A 14,724-nucleotide genomic window follows, 5' to 3' on the forward strand; every position below is an offset into this window, starting at 1 on the left:
GCACTGTAGAGCAGACCCATCTAGAGTTGGGAGGGCTTGTCCTATGATGTGGTCAGAGCTGCCGGTTTTTGGAGTCACCCCCTGAGGGTGAGGATCACCATCAGGATAGCTGAGGAGTCTTTTTTACAGGCAATACAATGTTTAAGTAGAAATGGTCTCTGGGGGTCCTTTCAGTTCTGATGATTTGGTGATTTTATGTTCATTCTCTAGAGAGAAGAGCAGAGACAGTTTTCCAAGTTATAAAACGAGGCAGATTTATTCACTCGTGTTCTGGTTGATCTCTTGGATTGTGATTTATGTTTGGGCTGCCACTCATGCCTTCTGAAGGCACGGTGCTTTAAATGATCTATGTTTACTGTATGTCCCTTGTTGTTAAATCTACTTTTTGAACAATGGTTGATTTCCAATAAACCTCTCTTCTAATCTTCTACTTATTTTTTTTTTTTTTTAATTTATTTATTTATTTTTGGCTGTGTTGGGTCTTCGTTTCTGTGCGAGGGCTTTCTCTAGTTGCGGCAAGCGGGGGCCACTCTTCATCGCGGTGCGCGGGCCTCTCACTATCGCGGCCTCTCTTGTTGGGAGCACAGGCTCCAGACACGCAGGCTCAGTAGTTGTGGCTCACGGGCCCAGTTGCTCCGCGGCATGTGGGATCTTCCCAGACCAGGGCTCGAACCCGTGTCCCCTGCATTGGCAGGCAGATTCTCAACCACTGCGCCACCAGGGAAGCCCTTCTACTTCTTTTAAAGTGAGTTTTACTCAAAGGCTTTTGGACAGTAGGAAAAATTGTTTTTTATTTTTTAAGAGAGCTTGGGAATAGGCTATTTTAATAGCTGCTCTTCCTACCCTGTTTAATTACATCACGCAAACAGCACTGCATTCACATGAGGCATTCAGGCCGAGGCTGGGAGCCACCTGGCACGCAGTAGCCATGCCCCAGGCCTCCCAGTGTGAATGGCGGGGGGGGGGGGGGTAAGTCTTCAGAACTAGAAAAGGCTGAGAAACATTAGGTTATATCTATGTACATATTAGCACATTTAGCATATGTTGAGTAACTGAACAGAGGGCAGAGGAGGAGAATAAAGATAGGAGTAATTAAGCCTGTCAGTCTAACTAGAAAGAGAAAACCCACAGATAAAGAAGAAAATAATAGACACTAAAAGGAATGTTCTGGAACTGCAAAGCAGTGTTTCCTAACGCAGGTTCTAAGTCCTTTCCAAATTACAGGGGCCTGTCTAGCACAGTGGTTCTCAGCCCTGGTTGCTCGTTAGGATCAGGTCTGGGAAAGGTATTTTTAAAACCCAGGAGGTGGTTGGAACATGTTTGTCATTTACTATAGGGCAGACAGAAGGGCTGGTGTGGGTGCTGGAAGGAGGACAGGTGGGTAGAGAGCTATGGAAGGGGCCACATGAGGGGACTGTCCTGGTTAGGGTGACCCTGGGTGGGTCTGTCTTCATGGTTCTTTCCGTGTCACAGACCTATTACGCAGACTGCAGGGGTTTTCTTTTGTGTGTGGATAAATTTTAGACCCTGTTTTTAACAGCATCCTGAAGATGTTGTAGTCTTACAGCACCCCTGAGAGCTAGTTATTTCACAGAAGGGAAAGCCAAACGAGGGTCAGAGAGACGAGGGAACCGGTCTCGGGCTGTGCAGCTAATCACAACGCATTTCTTTTGCTGCAGGACAACTTCTGTATATTTGCATTGGTGGTTTGCTAAAACCACCTGCAAGAAGAGTAATAATTTGACCTGGAAACCATAAATTCTATTTTTACCTGTATTGATTGGGTCCCCGTGAGTGCTTAAGCTTTTTTTTACAACTTCATATCGGAATCCGATACTAACTGAAGTGAACTGATCTACTGTGAAAGATCCTTACATATTTATTCAATAACTCTAAATTGCTTGCAGTTGCTAATGGAGAGGACCATTAGATCAGATGCTCAGAGAGCAGCAACTCTTCTCTTCAGGCATCGCATCCATTCCAGACTTCCAGAAAGAGGGAGCAATGGAGGCCTGGGGGCCTGGCCATCTTAAAGAACCAGGGATTGGGGGGGCCAAGCCCTGCTCATCCCAAAGTGTTTGCAGGACTTCCCTGGAGGTCCAGTAGTTATGGCTCCGCGCTTCCACTGCAGGGGGCACGGGTTCCATCCCTGGTCTGGGAGCTAAGATCCCACATGCCGTGCGGTGCAGCCAAAATAAATAAATAAATAAATAAATAAATAAATAAATAAATAAATAAATAAATAAATAAATAAATAAATAAAGGGTTTGCATCCTTATGGGGACGAGGCAGTTGTGGCTCATTTCTTTTCCAGGTTCATTGTTGCTATCTCAGTTGGTAAAAATATGTTGATTATTCACGAAAACAAAAAAAAATTACTTTTAGCAGATCAAAATGAAATGCTAATCAGTGCTGAGTTCTTGGAAATCTTTGTGGATTATTTAGCAACACAAATTGGTTGATGTAATTCTGACAGAAGCAGTCTGGTTTTTGCTTTATCCTGGGGGTGTTCTAGCTGTTTCTTCCCTGAGAAAAGTGACTTTGTGTTTAAATTTTCAGGGTTCCAATTCCTGAATGATTAAAATAAAAGAAAAAAAAGAGGAAAAAGGTTCACAAGATAGTGCCATGTAGACAATAGATTTTTTTTTTTAATTTTATTTATTTATTTATTTATTTATGGCTGTGTTGTGTCTTCGTTTCTGTGCGAGGGCTTTCTCTAGTTGCGGCGAGCGGGGGCCACTCTTCATCGCGGTGCGCGGGCCTCTCACTATCGTGGCCTCTTTTTTTTTTTTTTTAAATTTTTTTTCTTTTAATTAATTAATTAATTAATTATTTTATTTTTGGCTGCATTGGGTCTTCGTTTCCGTGCGAGGGCTTCCTCCAGCTGCGGCGTGCGGGGGGCCACTCTTCATCGCGGTGTGCGGGTCTCTCAGTGTTGCGGCCTCTCTCGTTGCGGAGCACAAGCTTCAGACGCGCAGGCTCCAGACGCGCAGGCTCAGCAATTGTGGCTCACGGGCCTAGTTGCTTCACGGCATGTGGGATCTTCCCAGACCAGGGCTCAAACCCGTGTCCCCTGCACTGGCAGGCAGACTCCCAACCACTGCGCCACCAGGGAAGCCCTCGTGGCCTCTTTTGTTGCGGAGCACAGGCTCCAGACGCGCAGGCTCAGCAGTTGTGCCTCACGGGCCTAGTTGCTCCGTGGCACGTGGGATCTTCCCGGACCAGGGCATGAACCCGTGTCCCCTGCATTGGCAGGCAGACTCCCAACCACTGTGCCACCAGGGAAGCCCAGACAATAGATTCTTAAATCTTATGTAGGTATGTATGTGTTAGAGATGAGCACAGAATGAGAAGGCTCAGTGCTTTTCCTGTGTCACCAGATATGGAAACCCTCCCCATTTGTGTTGTGGGGTTGGGGAACCTTCCCTTTCCACTCCTCTCTAGTTCTTGTGGCTGGACTAACACACAAGACAGATTAACAGGAGAAAAAGAAATTTTCATTTGCGAACATGCAGGTCTCATAGAAATGGTACCTAAGAAGTGGCCAAGGAAGGGAGCTTTTATATTTTTTAGGCAAAGAAACAATATGCGAGGAATTGACAAGACAAAGAAACTTGGGTTTTGGGTGCTCAATTAGTGAAGAATCTAAACAGGGTTTGGGCTTGGGGTAGTCAATTAAAGACGTAAGGAGGTTTGTTTATACAGGCTTCTCAGCCCCGAATTCCCTGTCTCCGGGTGGTAAGGGTGTCCTTCTACTTCCAGAGGCAGGGAGTGCACCTTCCACGTTGGAGACTGACTGATTTCCTGTTTTCAGGGAGACAGAGAAGAGGGTCAGAGTGTCCTTTTTGCATTGGCCATTTCTTAAGTGACTTTAATTCAAAATAATCAATATGCCACTGTGACATATTTTGGGTGGCCTGCCCTGAGTCCCAACAGTGTTCTTTTGGGCTGATTTGACTGGATAAAATTCATTGACTAGACTGCCTAACTCCGAAGGAATTATAATTAAATGGTGACTCGATGTATCCTAGTACATTAAGTCAGTTGCTTGGTCCTTGGTGAACCAATCAACATATCTTAGCCCACCTCGCTCCCACACTTGAGCATTGATGCCTCCGGACCTCAGGCTTCTTCCTTCTTCCCCTTCCACCCACCCTATTATTTTATTTGCTCCTTCCCAAATTTACTTCCCTCCCACTCAGCCCAGCCTGAGATCCATCAGGGAAGCTACTATCTCCCCAGGGTCCTCCATCCCTCAGCCCAGCCCTCGTGGTCTGCACCCAGCAGCGCTCCGGGCAGCTGGGAGGCCTCCCTCTCCTCACTGCACTCAGTTCCACCCCCTCCACCCCTTCCCCTCGAATTCTTTCTTCCCTCTTTCAACCCTTATTTCTTTACAGCCTCTTTCTACTTACCATATAAGTCTTTCCTGTCTAAAAAAGATACCACTCCATACCTCATTATTTTGTAAAAACCTATAAGGGAAAAGAATCTGAAAAAGAATATATATATATATATATATATATATATATAAAACTGAATCACTTTGCTGTACACCTGAAACTAACACAACATTGTAAATCCATTATACTTCAATTTAAAAAAAGTTTAAAAAAAATACCACTCCACTTCTGTCCTGTCTCTTGCCTTCCCTTCACACAGAAGCTTTTTATGAAATGAATCAATAGTCATTCTCTTCACTTGTCTCCCATTTACATCATGAATCACTGTATCCTGACCCCTGGCCCCCAACCGACCTGTCTGCAGAGTGCTCTTGAAAGGGTAAATAACACCCTGCCTTATTGCCAGATCTTATTAAAGCCAGGTCTTATTGCCTGCCTTATTACAAGACTTATTTTTATTTTGGCCTTTTAGTTATTAATTATTATTATTTTTCAAGAGCCAAGTTTTTTATTTGTTCATTTCTTGCATTTGAAGTAGTCCTCAGTGACATCCTTGGCCTGACTGAGACTCTTTGCCTTAGTCCTTGGCCACCACGCAACTGCAGCGACCACTTTGCAGAGCTCCCCTCTCTTGTCAGCTTTACAGAGGCCCACTCATTCCCCTAGTTTCTTGTTGGCATCAACTTGAATTAGGTTGATTTGGTGCTCAGCACAAACGTCCTCCACCAGCTTGATCCACACAGGCTTGTCACACAAAGATGGCTGCAAGCACACAAAGGTGGGCTTGGCGCTGGTCTAAGGCTTTGGCAGCTTCCCGAATTCCACGTGCGAGGCCATTGGTGGATGAGGGTGGTCTTCGGTACCTCCGGTAAAGTGTTGTTAACGTCCACTACACCTTCCAGCAGCAAATCAATGCCTTCCTCAGCCATGGCTGTGGGTTACAGGTGGAGCCGAAACTGGAATACACCCTCCAGCTTGGTGGCAGCAGGGAAGGAGAACCTTTTATTTATTTTAGGTTTTTTTTTTTTTTTTAATTTTTTAAATTTATTATTTATTTATTATGTTTATTTACGGCTGTGTTGGGTCTTCGTTTCTGTGCGAGGGCTTTCTCTTGTTGCGGCAAGAGGGGGCCACTCTTCATCGCGGTGCGCGGGCCTCTCACTATCGCGGCCTCTCTTGTTGCGGAGCACAGGCTCCAGACGCGCAGGTAATTGTGGCTCACGGGCCCAGTTGCTCCGCGGCATGTGGGATCTTCCCAGACCGGGGCTCGAACCCGTGTCCCCTGCATTGGCAGGCAGACTCCCAACCACTGCGCCACCAGGGAAGCCCTATTTTAGTTTTTAATTTTGGATTTTTAGAAGTAGGAAACTTTTGCCTGAAGGAGAGACCTTGAGGCGTCTCTTCCCTGCTGTAAGGCTGATGGGAACGACATTTCTTGGGTGTGTTGAAGTACAGAGGATTCAGGCTTCCTCTTCCCCCGGAGGCTCCATCCTCCATTTCAACTCTACGGATTTCCGGGCACGAGGTGAGGAGGCATTCGTCTCCTGCTGTTTCAGGTGTCGCCCGATTGTTGGCTGGGGGGTGCAACCTTCTAACACACGCAGGTGCATACTTTTCACGTATTAAGTCATTTACTGCTCACAATGATCCTGTCCATGGGGAGATTTAGGCACAAAGAGCTAACTTGTCTGGGAACACCCAGCTATCATGGATTTGAACTGAAGTAGTCTAGGAGAAGCCAGAAATCATTGCCGAACACTTTTTAGCCTTTATCTTACTCATTGGCTCTCTCTGACCCTCTTTCCCTGCTCTCCTTTTTAGGTTCCTTAAATGTTGATTGGTCTCAGAAGTCAAGTCCCCCACCCTCTATTCATCTCCTGAATCCAGCTGTTTTCTGTATCTTCACTTAGATGTCCCACAACCATGTGAGATTCAGCACATTCCCAAACAGAACTCCTCACCCTCCCGCCAAACCAGCATCCCCTCCTGTGGCCTCTCTGTGAGTGACACCATCCTCCATTCAGTTATTCAAGTTGGGTGCCAAAAGTCGTTCTAGATTGCTCCTTCTCTGTTATCTTCCACCTGGCTTTCAAAGCCCTAGACTGCCCGGGCCCTGCCTTCGTTCCAATCTCATTTCTTAACCCTCACCCCTGTGCCAGCCATCCTTGTCTTCTGTCCACTTCACAAACACACCAAGCTTATCCTGACCCTGGGGCACTTGTCTTAGCTGTTTCCCTTGCCTGGAATTCCCAGTCTCCAGATCTGTGCATCGGTAGATCCTTCTCGACATTCATGTCTCTGGGTAAATATCAGCTCCACAGAGAGGCCTTCCCTGACCACCCAGTCTAACATAGCTGTCAGTCACCCTCTATCACATCACCTTACTTTAATTCTCTGCATTGCATTTATCACTGGCTGATGCTTTCTTATTTATTGATTGATTTGTTTATCATCTCTCCATGGGATGTAAACTCCATGAGAGCAGTGACCTTGTCTGTTCTGTTAGTCCCAGGATCCCAGCACCCAGAGCTGTGTCTTGCATATAGTCAAAATAATATTGATAAGAGCTGACATTTGTGGAGCATTTCCAGTGTGCTTAGGCAAATAGTAGTACAATATATAATACCCTCATGTGGTAATATGTACTTTCTTAATAATATACATAGTGTGTATTATATATTAATTATATAACATACAATATAATACATATAATATACATATGATATATGTATACTATGTAATATAAAATAACTACTATATACAATATATATCATATGTACATATATATGTGTGTGTGTATATATATCCTCATGGTAATATAATAACAATACCTATTCTCATATGGTTTGGTGAGAATTAAATGAGGCAGTATTAGTAACATCTTATTATGATTATGATTATCATTAGTATTATTATGCCTGGTTTGTAAATGAGGAAACTGCGGTACATAGTGGTTAACTAACTTCACAAGATCACGTGGCTGAGACGTGGTGGGGTCAGGCTTGGACCCAGGAGTCTGGCTGTAGAGCCAGATGCTCAGTAAGCTCACTGGGAGCTCACCGAACACCTTAACCTCTTAGCTCCTTTCTGCCCCACGGCCATAGGAGGAGTGCCCAATGTCTGTTGCCTGGATTTTGCCACAGATTTTTAGCTGATGTCCCAACCTCCAGGTCTGCTTTTGAATTCTACTAGCGTGGTCAATCTAAAATGTAAATCAGAACTGTTAGGCTCCCAGTTCTCTTAGACTAAGATCCAAACTCCTTTTCTTCATAAGCTGAATTCTCTTCACATCTCTGCCCATATTTCCTACTTCTTCCCCATGTGCACCTTTATTCCTAACGCAACAAATTACCCTTGGGTCCCTGAACACACTGTGCTGTTTTGCAGCTTCATGCAAAACAGAGGCTGTTTCCCTTGCCTTGCTTAATTTGACAGATTCTTAAAATTTGTTTCTATTACTTAGAAACTTTCTTAGTGTTCTCCCTAACCTACTCCAACCCCATGGGGCCGCCTACATTGGGTGTTCTCTTCTCTCCTGTTTCACTTTGTGCTCAGTTCGATCATGGAAGTACTGTGTTGTACTCTTCTGGGCTCCTCCTATGCTCCCCTACCTCCCAACCTCCAGCCTTCCCTCAGCCTTTCCTGTGGACGTTATCATTTTGACTGGCTTCCCTCCAACCCTGGTACCTAAGAGAAGGCCTGGTAAATATTAGGCACTCAGTAACTATTTGCTGAATGAATACTAACTTCCAAAAGGAATTTGAGGCAATCATATATAAGACAGAGCATTATAATATATTCAATATTAATACAAACATTTCAGAAACCAACTAGAAAAAAATTACGTTCTTGGAATGAGTTTATTCCTGGAATTGGGCACAATTTAACTTTGAGTTTTTTGGCTACCAAGATAAAAAGGGAGATGTGTGGGGGCAGTTTTATCTTTATTTTCTAGGAAAAGGAAAAGGTTCTTCAATTGAGACAAGTTTTTTCGTGGTCCTGAATTCTAGGAAGAGATTCTGCCATGGAAGGGAGATTGGATTTCCTTAAGGACAGTGTTTTTGAATGTAAACGTTTGTAAAAAATTTTTCTTAATAAAAGCTCAAGGTTTAACGTTGAATTGCAGCTCCAAAGGCATTTGTTTGGGGTCCTACTTTAATACAGTGCCTGTATTTTTTATTTGGATTTATTTATTATAGGGGTGGAGCTTAGGGAGCCTAGAGATTTTGATAACTTACCCAACAACCATAGCCCAGGCACCTCTTATCAATAGATCCACTTTCCAATGTAAGTTATTTTTGGGGAGGGGAAGTGTGTGGGTTTAGGGCAAGCTTTGGCAAGTCCTGAGTCAGCTATTTTACATTTGGGTCTTTGGTGACTACCAGGGGTTTAGCTTTTCCATGTTGTTCATTGAAGAGATTTTTTGCATTAGACACCAGGTGGTCCGTCCACCTTTGGAGGATCTCTCATCAGAACTTAAGGGCCTGCACAACTACTGAGCCCGCGTGCCACAACTACTGAAACCCACGCGCCTAGGACCTGTGCTCCACAAGAGTAGCCACTGCAATGAGAAGCCCATGCACCACAATGAAGAGTAGCCCCTGCTCGCCGCAACTAGAGAAAGCCCGCATGCAGCAACGAAGATGCAACACAGCCAAAAAAAAAAAGAAAAAAAAAAGAACTTACGGGCCTGACTTGTGCTGCCTGGTTCGAAGGCCATCTTGCCTTCATGAAACAGTGAGCTCCAGCAGTGTGGGGCAGGGCCACTGTGGTTCTTCACAGACTATTAGCTCAAGCACCTATATAAGCCCTGGCTGAGCCTCAGAGTTGTACATCCTAGAGTTCTGTGCCATCAAGTATTGGGAGGGATAATTTTGGTCTAAAAGATTTAAGGACAAAGTATTATAAAATAGTCTGCATTCACTGAAAAATATATTTACTGAGCACCTGTTGGGCGCCGGGCACTGGTGGGTACCGGGGGATACAGTCTTAGTGCCCAGGTAGAGCTCACCATCTAGTATGATTTCTGTCTTCACTGATTTTACAATTTAGACAGAATCATAAGAGAACATTCTGATGAGACTGTCAGGGCATCCATGTACCAAATAAACTCCTAGGTAGCTGAGTTCGTTCACCTATTAGATGAGGATGATTTAGGATTGTCCATTTAAACATTGGGGGGTGTCTGCCAAATGTTATCATATGAGATTTAGCATAGTCGATACAGTCTCTTCCCTTGGCCCCTTGTCAGTGAACAAGATCAGGTGTTTTATTTTGTTTTTTCATTTTGAAAATTTTCAAACACACAGAAAAGTAGAATAGTAGTCCAATGAACAGCTTTATAACCATCACCTCTATTCAATAGTTGTTAACATTTTGTCATATTTGCCTCAACTATGTTTTTTTCTTGATGTGGACGTATTTTAAAATTAGTTACAGATATCGTGACATTTAACCTCCAAACACTTTTGAATGCAGTGCTGATATTTTCCTCATGTGGTCAGCAGCCTCCAAGGTGGCCCCCAGTGATCCCTGCCTCCCGGGATTCACCCTCTTGGGTAATCCCCTCCCATTGAGTGTAGGCTGGACTTATTGATTTGCTTCTCAGACATAGAATATGGCAGAAGCAATGGGATGTCCCTTCCAAGATTAGGTTATGGAAAGATTGTAGCTTCTGTCTTGGGCATCCTCTCTCTCCTGTCCTTGATCTTTCACTTGCTCTGATGCAAGCCAGCACGGTTGTGAGCTGCTCTATGGAGAGGTTCACGTGGCAAGGAACTCATCTCTGGCCAGGAGCCAGCAAGGACCTGAGGCATGTTAACCATGTGAATGAGTTTGGAAACATCCTCCCCTAGTCAAGGCTTGAGATAACTGCAACCTGGCTGACATCTTTTTTTTTTTTTTTTTTTTTTTTTTTTTAATATTTGGGATTTTATTTTATTTTTTTAATTTTTAAAAATTGAAGTATAGTTTATTTACAGTGTTGTGTTAATTTCTGCTGTACAGCAAAGTGACTCAGTTATACACATATACAAATTCTTTTTTATATTCTTTTCCATTATAATTTATCCCAGGATATTAAATATAATTCCCTGTACTATATAGTAGGACCTTGTTGTTTATCCATTCTATATGTAATAGCTTGCATCTACTAACCCCAAACTCCCAGTCTATCCCTCTCCCTCCCCCCTCCCCCTTGGCAACCACAAGTCTGTTCTCTATGTGTGTGAGTCTGTTTCTGTTTCATAGATAGGTTCATTTGTGTCATATTTTAGATTCCACATGTAAGTGATATCATATGGTAGTTGTCTTTCTCTTTCTGACTTACTTCACTTAGTATGATAATCTCTAGTTGCATCCCTGGCTGACATCTTAATTACAGCCTGTGAGAGACCCTGAGCCAGAGGCACCCAGCTAAAGCTGCCTGGATTCTTGACTCACAGAAACTGTGAGGTAATAAATATTTGGCCTTTTTAAGCTGCTAAATTTTTGAGGACATTTATTATGCAGCTATCAATAACAAACACACCCACATAGCTCCAATCCCATTAATCCTAGTAGGAGCCTCTTTGAGCAGCTGCTGAGCTGTGAAGGGTACAGCCAGGTTGTCAAGAGGGAAGAGTGCTTATCCTGCTATGATGGGCGGCAGGCATCGAATTTCAGTTGCCTCAAGTTACATAGATAAAAGGTTTTACATCTTTTAGAAGTAGAATCTTATCTTTTAGTCTCTCACGAGACTGTTATTACTACCCATTCTGATTTTAGCAGTGTTCTTGTCTTGGCTGTGAAGAAACCTGGATCTATTCCAAGACTGTAGGGCTTGGCACACAGGAGGTTTCTGTCTCTGGATTCAATGATCTTTGAGAAAGTAGTGTGCATTGGGGAGAGAGTTATGTGGGGCATTCTTTTTTTTAAAAATTAATTTATTTATTTTTATTTATGGCTGTGTTGGGTCTTCGTTTCTGTGCGAGGGCTTTCTCTAGTTGTGGCAATCAGGAGCCATTCTTCATCGCGGTGCGCGGGCCTCTCACTGTCTTGGCCTCTCTTGTTGTGGAGCACAGGCTCCAGACGCGCAGGCTCAGTAATTGTGGCTCACGGGCCCAGTTGCTCTGTGGCATGTGGGATCTTCCCAGACCAGGGCTCGAACCCGTGTCCCCTGCATTGGCAGGCAGATTCTCAACCACTGCGCCACCAGGGAAGCCCCCTGTGGGACATTCTTAACCATCTAATGGCCAGGATACATGGACAAGAATGTTCAGTAGGGGAGTAATAAGGCCTCCCACAGAGCAGGAGCTAAAGACTCAGTCCTACACTCGGAAAGAAGCATCACACAGAATTCTGTGTGATATCCAGCATACGCATGGGTATATCATTTGAGAAGGTATCAGATTCCCAATTTTTTTTTTTTTTTTTGGCCATTCTCAGACCAGGGATCGAACCCAGGGCCCAGAAGTGAAAGCACTGAGTCCTAACCACTGGACCACCAGGGAATTCCCCAGATTCGCATTTTTAAAGATGAGGTCAATAGCAGTTTGATTTCCTCCAAAGGGATCTATGCCTATTGTGTGAATCTGAGTAAGATCCACCACTCTGGGCAGGTGCTAAACAGTTCTGGTGGTTAAAGGTTTGCACCAGTTTTTGGTGATTGCTCAGATGTTTGAAAATGGTTGAAGATCCTGGATTCCAGCTAAGGTGAAACCTGGGGTCCATAAAATGATGACAGATCCTCCAGAAATGTGGAGTCTGCTTGCAGGGCCCTGATGGCCAGACACAAAACCTGCCATTAGAATCTGCTACTATTCAACTTTCTTAAAAGAAGGATAAGTTCCTTATAAAAGGATTTGAATATAAATTTCAGCATGACATTGAATTCAGTCTGATGTGTTGTTTCATTAACTAAACCATATTTGGAGGCTACCAGATAGTCTTTATTGAATAAAGAGACAGAACAGCTGGTTCCTCTGATTGCCCAAATACAGAATAGCCAGGACAGAAATGAAATGAAGTGGAAAGCCTCTCTTGGGATGTAGTTTGAGTTGGGTGCTGTATATTCTTTACCCTCAGAAGGTGTACTTGGGAAAGTGAAACAGGGGAGACCCATAGAACTTTTATACCCCTCAAATCTCACTGTTTCAGTTGAATGTCTAGTCAGACTCAAAAGCAGCAATATTTCAGCAACTTCAAGAAGAGAGAGAAATAAGAAGGCCGATCATGAGTGAGTCAGTAATGCTGCGTCATCGTTAGAGATGTTAGCTATGGTTCTTGAAGACTTCCAGAAGCTGCTGTTTAATGTTATTAAATTATAATGCTAAGTGAGTCTGAGCAGGCATTTGCCTCCTCCTGAGAAATATTTTCCTAAACCGGATTTCCTGTGTGTGAAATTTTTCCACAACTGGTACAAATCCTTTATCCAAATTTCCTAAAATTACAGTGTATGTGCATGAATGCTTTGAGCGCATGGAGTTCAGAAGGTGCTCAGAAACATTAATAGGAGGACTGAAGTACAGAAGAGCAAGTGCAATCCCATCCTTATAGTGGGGAACGTATGTTCATCCTTGTCTCATCCATAGGGAGTTTTAAGAGCTGGGACATCAACAAAGAGAAGATTGGGAGGAAGAGGCGAGATGATTGGTACTGGTGGTCATTGGGGAAGGGGTCAAGATAGTTCATACTCTCTGGAAAAAATTTTCTTGTACGTTCTTCTAGAGAATTTTGTAGAAGATTGGAGGAGTATCTAGTTGCCTTCCAGAATGAAATCTGAGGAGGGATTAAATTTAGGGGCTTCTTCTGGCATCCCCCCACCCACCTTTATTTTTTCCCAGAGTGTGAGCCAGTTGGTGCAACTAGTAAATGTCAGAAAGTTGTCAAAGTTAATGGTTTTAATTCTGATATTTACTCATAAGGACCATTAATAACCTCATATATAAGATAGCACCACCCCCTTCATAGTTGAAAGAATCACATATTCAGTGATTTTAGAGTATGCTGGGAATATGAACAAGAGCTCTTTAAAGGAAGTAGCCTGTCATATGACTTCTGACAAAGAGAGGTCTGACCAAGAGTGTAAGAGAGACTAGAACATAGATTTCTTTCAGCTTTGCCCTCTGGGAGTCACATGCAGGAAAAAGAGCTTCAAGGATGTGTTCTTTGAAGGTTGGCTGGTAAGATTACTGTGACTTGTGCTATCCTTGGGGAAAGTACTCAAAGTCTTTGTCTCTCAATTGTTCTTAAAGTCCCAGTTAATTAAAGGTTGAGAGAGGGACAATTAGAAATAGGAATAATATCAACATTGACTTCACTGGAATTATCTGCTTATAAATCCCATCAGTGCTCAAGTATAGGGAACACTAAGTAGGTGAAACACGTAATTACTCTTAATTCTTAGATTAATAGAAAAATGAGTGCTTGAAAGTCTTTTGACTATTAATCTTTAATTTCTCTCTAGAATGATATTCTCCCCACAGCCAGTCTTTTCTCTTCTGCCACTTACAGCATTTGGAAATTTAGCTAAATGGCAAGAATGGAGCTGATAGTGGCCAGTAAAAGCTGGGAGCAGAATTAGTAAGGGAATAAGTGGATATAATTCAGAGGTTCATTTCTATAGCTACTTCCAGTGCTCTGAAACAAACATTCTACCCACTATCGCATAGTGATATATGTGAACACAAGTCATCGGTTTTTACTTAGAAGTATGTTAGTGGAGACTTACTTTCCTAGGGTGTTGTGCAAAATAAATATGGCCGTAAATCCTTTGTGTGATTCCAGAGGAAAGAACTGGGATCAATGGTAGATGTACCAAGGGGACATATTTTGTCTCAATGTAAGGAACTATCTAACCAGAGAATTGCCTGCCTTGCCCAGGAAATGAGGGAGAAGTCCCTAGAGGGGCTGCCGTTGGGGACTCTCTGGTAGGGAAATGGGAGAAGGGATTTCTACACTGCGCGGGAGGTTAGACTGTTCCGCCCACAGCTGTAGTACTTGTTCTATTATTGCCGATGAGTGTAAAATAATTCCTTATGTTAGAATAGCACCTTCTAGTTTGCAAAATGCTTTCACATTATTACGTTTTTCAATCCTTATAATAGTTCTCTAATCTAAGGAAAGACAGATCAAACATACTTAAGGCTATCAACATCTTAATTGATGATTTCTACTGTGATAGGTACCAGATGGACAGAAAAGTAAAACAGAGGGTTACCTGCCCTCAAGGAGATTAAAAACTACTTGAGGAGATGGACACACACATAAATAAGACTGTGAGATGACGTGTGAATTACCTAATGAGTGATCTAGACCAGTGGCTCTTAAAGTGTCGTCCCTCGAC

The 14,724-nt window shown here is 43.3% G+C and overlaps 1 protein-coding gene and 1 pseudogene across 2 annotated transcripts in view; one reads left to right on the forward strand and one right to left on the reverse strand.

Moving 5' to 3' along the window:
* FAXC (failed axon connections homolog, metaxin like GST domain containing) overlaps positions 1-14,724 on the forward strand; it is a 118,349-nt gene that overhangs the window by 44,726 nt on the left and 58,899 nt on the right. The window lies entirely within an intron of this gene.
* On the reverse strand, positions 4,917-5,329 carry LOC114236257 (40S ribosomal protein S12-like; annotated as a pseudogene).

Source organism: Balaenoptera acutorostrata, chromosome 14, assembly GCF_949987535.1.
Source record: "Balaenoptera acutorostrata chromosome 14, mBalAcu1.1, whole genome shotgun sequence".
Lineage (NCBI taxonomy): Eukaryota > Metazoa > Chordata > Mammalia > Artiodactyla > Balaenopteridae > Balaenoptera > Balaenoptera acutorostrata.